The sequence below is a fragment of the Oxyura jamaicensis genome, chromosome 1, assembly GCF_011077185.1.
Source record: "Oxyura jamaicensis isolate SHBP4307 breed ruddy duck chromosome 1, BPBGC_Ojam_1.0, whole genome shotgun sequence".
Lineage (NCBI taxonomy): Eukaryota > Metazoa > Chordata > Aves > Anseriformes > Anatidae > Oxyura > Oxyura jamaicensis.
In genome coordinates, this window is record NC_048893.1 from 195,188,754 (window position 1) to 195,194,558 (window position 5,805).

The following is a 5,805-nucleotide window of genomic DNA, read 5'->3' on the forward strand; positions in this document are numbered from 1 at the left end:
CCCAACACTTTCTGTTACCTTGAGTGGGGTGTTAGTTACTGGCTAAAATATGTGTCCATCAATGATACAACTAATGTAGACTTCATAATGCTTCGTTTTTTTGAGATTTTAGTAGCATTATTATTTTTTTATATATTTTGAAAGAAAAAGAAATAGTTTCCTTATTTAATTAGGTTATACTATATTTTAATTAAAACAAAAATTCTGAAAGTACTTAAAAGTTTTCATCTGCAGTGTGTTTCCTTATTTCCGTCTTTCTGAGAAATGACTTGCATGCAATAAACTTTTTCTATCACCTCTGTCTTCACTGCAGAGAGAAGTAAAACTTATTATTGTCATTCCTTGTAACAAAAGTTTCCATTTGGCCAGTTCCGGTAAGAATGCCAGCCTTCATACAAAGTGTTCAGTATTGGTGGTGGTGTTTTTTCTTGTTTGTTTTGTTTTGTTTTGTTTTCTGAAATGAGAGAGTAACATAGTCTTTCTGTATTACCAATGCAAATAGTACAGATAGAAAGAACACCCGTACTGCTAGTGACACCAGCACCAAACTAACGCTCCATGTTTTTCTTTTCTTTTAGCATTCTTAGTCTTCACCAAATTATTTCATTTACAGGGTCACTCCTAGGAAAAAAAGATAAAAATATTGGTCTTCATGAAGACTCCCTAAATATACACCTATTAATCTGCATGGAATAACACCTAAATATATAATCATGATTTACTTTTGCATTCATTAATTAATTCTTTTTTTTTTTTTTTTTTTCCCCTAAACTCTAGCTTGATGAGTGCCATGATTATTTATGCTCATATTCATTAATATTATTTCATGTGCAATATGATAATTAGGTAACTGAATTATAACAAACAATTCAGATGTTGTATTCATGCCCACAGTTTCTTTGCTCAAAATCAGCTTTGCCAGCTGATTCCATTGTCCCTGTGGTGGGCTCAGGTGTAGTGCTCAAAACTCAGTACTGGAGTTATTTTAACTTCTGTAATATAAGAAATTGCTTAGTATTATTTATTTGTTTGTTTGTTTGTTTGTTTGCTTACTAGTAATGCAGATACTTGCCCCAGAAAAGACATTTCTGCCAAGAACCCCAACTGAAGCAACACACCTAAACTCGGCATTAATGTAAGTATTCAAAAAAGCAATCCAAACACCCTTAAACAGTCCTACAGAAAGGGCTAAAAAACTTGAAAATGGTGCAAAACAGAAACTACTCACTGCTGTTGCTTTGATTTGTTGTCTTGACAGGGTAATTATTTGAGTTTATTTCAATAGCAAGATACATCCCTGAAAACAAAATCCACATTTGCATAGCAACGTAGTGAGACCAAAAACATAAGACCCATTTAATAAGTGCAGAGTCATGAAAAAGAAAGGATGAATCGGATAGCATAATGTGTTTTCATGTGGTCTTTTCACAATATGTCAATAACAGACATGAAAAGACCCAAATCATTTAATTTAAGAATATAGAAATTCACAGCTCAGAACTAGCACATATGACCTATGTCTCCCATAGTTCTCAACCTTTTTCAGGCCCTGTTTTTCCTCTCTGACTGCATCCCTGTGCGATTCTTCTTGTCCAGCTAACCTTCTCAAAACTGTTAGTGGTATGGCAAAGGTCACAGTTCTCAGACTGTGAACCCACAAGATGTGGTTGAAGTTGGATGGATTTAGTAGATTAATGCATAAATTGTTTTGATGTGTCAATGACCAAAAAACAAATTGGCTAAAGGAGATGTTTCTTAGCAGCTTATGGCTTATTTCAAGGCAGTATTGGTAGAACAGGAGGCCAATTCTACCATTAGATTCTACACATATATAAGGAGGTTATAAAGTGCTTAATGTGTCATGTTGTTCTCAGTACACCATGGAAGCCCTCAACAACATATGCATACAAAACCAAAGAAGTGAGAGAGAAAACTCTGCTCCCATACATTTCATTGTAACTGGTAGGAAAACATAACTATCCCCCCTCACACAAATCCTTAGGTTAGCAATCTAAATTTGATGAACATTATAGGACTATATGATTCATGGAGCATGTCTAAGTTGATAAAAATTCCAGAGTATTGCATAATGAGCATTTTAGTTATTCAGATTTACATGATCAGGAATACTATAGTTTTTACTGTTCTGTCAGTTAAACTTCCCTCCAGACATTATCAATGTCGTAAATTTGTTCTATGCATCTACCCAGGTTTTCTTGTCTAGAACTATAAATTAATGTGAAGATACAGATATATGCAAAATTAGAAAAGACAGTGAAGGAAAAAAGAAATTCCAGATTTTGATATATATTATTTAATAGTAGCCACCAGTTGCTGCCATTAATTTTATAAGTGATTTTTCTTAGCAACTCTGACATGAAAGGGAAAACTAAGTCTTAGTACTTTGTGATTAGAGCTCCTGCAAACAGCAGAATTTTATTTACCTTACTGTCTACAAGTGGGATAAATTAATTAATTCCTTCTAGCTATCTTAATTCTGTGGAGCTGCTCATTTGACTTCAGGCCAAAAAATATCTGATGAGAAAGCCATTTTTATGAAGAACCTTAGAATAAATTTTATTACTTCATTATTACCTTAGTAATTTTTCTAATCTTTTTTTTTTTTTTTTTTTTCCTTAACTATTGTTTTTTAATATGGCATCTGAAATAACATGATCCGAATATTTGGGAAATTAAGATAACTTCACATTCTATAATCTAATTTTATAAAACCTATTACATATTAACATTTGTTCAAGCTTCCAAAACCATGGCACTTCTGTTTCCACAGGAAGTATCAATTATGGTCTGGTGTTTTTACAAGAGCAAAATGATGTGATTTTCCCCACTGATTCTAAGGAGAAAGTGCCTCTGAATTGTCAAGCTCATTGAAATTCTAAACCCACATGCAAATAAATGTTTTAGATTATTTTTGTAATTTTCAGACCTCTTGGCCGATGCACTCCAATTCTGAGAGTTATTGTGCATTGGAGAAAAACATAACAGAAACAGCTCTGTGACTTACAACTTTTCTCATAACCACATGACTTTCCTGATTGCTTTTGATTCTGAATAAGCAAGAAAACATAAGTGGAAGTGAATAAAGCCAAAGGGATTTGTAAAATTTCAAATTATGTTCCTTTATGCATTGTGTATATCCATGTGGAGGGATGCATTTTGTCTTGTTTTATGTTATGGACTTGTGTCTGTGACAGCTGACAAGATGTTAATTTTTTTTTTTTTTTTTTTTTTTTTTCTAAATACAACTTCTATAAAGCTAGAAAATGCTATCTCTTAGAGAGAAATCAATAAAGAGCAGTTAAATTAAATGACATGACTATGCAATGTAGGATACTGTGGCTGAGAGAAATCTGGAATCTTTTCACTCCAAGTTTACCATCTAGCTCCTTTGTAACCATTGTCTCTTGCCTGTTATCCCATACAGACCATTATGCCACAGTTATGAGAGCTGAGAGCTCACTGTATTAATGGTGCCCACTTAATGCTGCCATCACATAATCCATTTGCTATATCTGACTCTTCTCACATTTAATACAAATTATGAGTGATGTAGGAAGGTTAGGGGAGTATATATATATATATATATATATATATATATATTTTTTCCAGAAACCCTTTTTCTTTTCTCATAGATTCACTCTTCAGACGGAGTAAGGACTCTTAGTGTTGTGTTTTGTCATATGTGGCAATCATCAATTCTATATTATATTTTTTATCTATTACATTTATTTCACATGTAGATTATTTAGCATTCTGGAGGAATTCCTTTTAGACTTACTTGAATCACAAAACTTACATTTCTGTCACTGGAAGAAATTCAGAGGCTGCACCATATTTAGATAACCCCAGAACAACACCATTGAATCTGCCTTTTTGCAACATATGTGATTCATTAAACTGATTTGATGCATGTCACAACCTCCCCATGTAGCAAAAACATGGCTAAAATATGTAACACAAGATTAGGAATGTGTGGCCAGAAATTCTTTAAATTGGAATTGCATCAGCTCCTCATAGTGTGGGATGAAAGCTATTGTTACAGTCTTCCTTGCTGATATTTCTTATGTATTTTCTATTGCATTTTGGCTACTTTGTTCACTGATAAAAAATTATCAATGTTAGTTCTACACAGTTAAAGAGCTGTCAAACCCTTAAATATAGCATGTACCCATGGGGAAAAGTCACAAATTCCTATGGAAAGAGTGGAATCTTTTTTGTCTAGCCTTCCCAGAAAACCTCAATATATTGTGGTGGTAATCTCTTTGGATAGTCTGTGCCACCTTCTTGTTCCAACCAGTTTGCATTTTCTCATTGAAATGCAGTCAGCAAATGCAGACACATATAAGCTGGCTGGATTTTTTTTGTCAATATCACTTTCTGATCAAAAAGCCAACTGAAAAAAATAATTTTAAAAAATCTTTCAGTTTAAGTCAAATTAGTATATTTTGAAATCTTGTGTCATTTGTCTTCAAGAAAAACAATGTAATTGATTTTCTCTCCCAGCTAATTGCTATAAAGTATTATATTTGGATCTCTCTCCTCCCTGATCAGTCAGTTTAATTAGAAGAAACATGTAACAAAATTCAGTGTTCCATTTCCTCTAAAATGCTTAGATCTATTAGGGTAATATAATCATTCAGATGGGTTCTGGCATATATATGCAGAGCGCTACCAAGCTCCAAAGTTTTGGGGTAGCAATTCAAAAACATAATCTTGCATTGAATTTAACTGAAAATAGAACTAAATTAAGTCAGCTAAGGCAAACTTCCATTTGGAAATTCCAAATCATGTCATTTTGACTCTTTCCTTATCTAAATTTCCATCAGTTGTAGATCAATTCATTTTGCATTTTTATTTCATTAAAAAAGTCAGGTTTCATTATTTTCATTCAAAATCTTAAATCATTGATAAATTATTCAAGATGAAAAATTATTGTTTTGCTCTGTTATCTATGAACCTCTTTAAAAATTAAGTAATGAGTCCTACAGGCATTTCCTTTATATCCGTTACAGTTAAAAATACTGTCAACATGGTTTCCTTTCTTACAGTGAATGAGGCAGGAGTCTTCTGTGATCAGGAGCTCAATCATGGTAAAAGGGGAAAATGGAAGTTTTACAACTAATCTTAATTCTGGTTGTTTTGATGCTGGGATTAAGAAAAAGTCAAAACTACTTCAGCTGAGTCTTTTTGTTTGTACCTCATTTAATGTGAGAGTTAATATAAGGTGAACCGATCATTTTTCTTCATCAAAGTTGCCTCTGAAGTCTGGATGATGCCAAGTTCTTCCAGTTTTTGCTGAGCTCTGGCAAAGCTTTGCAGTTTCATGAGGCAACTTTGAAATTGCAGAATGACTACAAACTACTGATGAAGGAAATATTAGTGTCTCATAATATTGAAGCCATGTGACACTTTTCATAGATATTTGTGATACCTGTTAAAATCTCCTTTGCAATATTAGAAACTTTCTTTCAAAATTCTTTTAACAATGTAATGGTCTTAACCATTTGAAACAAAATGGAATTTTTGAAGTCTTCCTTTGTGTGGATTATTATTCTTTAACTGAGATATTGCACCCTCCCAGAGGTTATTCCAGTGTGCTGGAGTCTACTAATCTCCCTCACAAAATCCTTTCTCTTGTGGCCAGTGGGCTCTTGAAGGGTTTGCTATTTTAGTTTTGGACATGAATGGGAAAGATGAGAGTTTTGGTTTTTGTTTGTTTGCTTTTCCTTCTGTTTCGCTTTCTTTCTTTCTTTCTTTCTTTCTTTCTTTCTTTCTTTCTTTCTT

The 5,805-nt window shown here is 33.1% G+C and overlaps 1 long non-coding RNA gene across 1 annotated transcript; it reads left to right on the forward strand.

The window, feature by feature from the left end:
- The first annotated feature begins 1,056 nt into the window (after nucleotides 1–1,056).
- Nucleotides 1,057–5,440, forward strand: LOC118170452. The gene is made up of 2 exons (XR_004752724.1): nucleotides 1,057–1,135; nucleotides 5,274–5,440. It is a non-coding gene; the product is annotated as an uncharacterized LOC118170452 (long non-coding RNA).
- The last annotated feature ends 365 nt before the right edge of the window (nucleotides 5,441–5,805 follow it).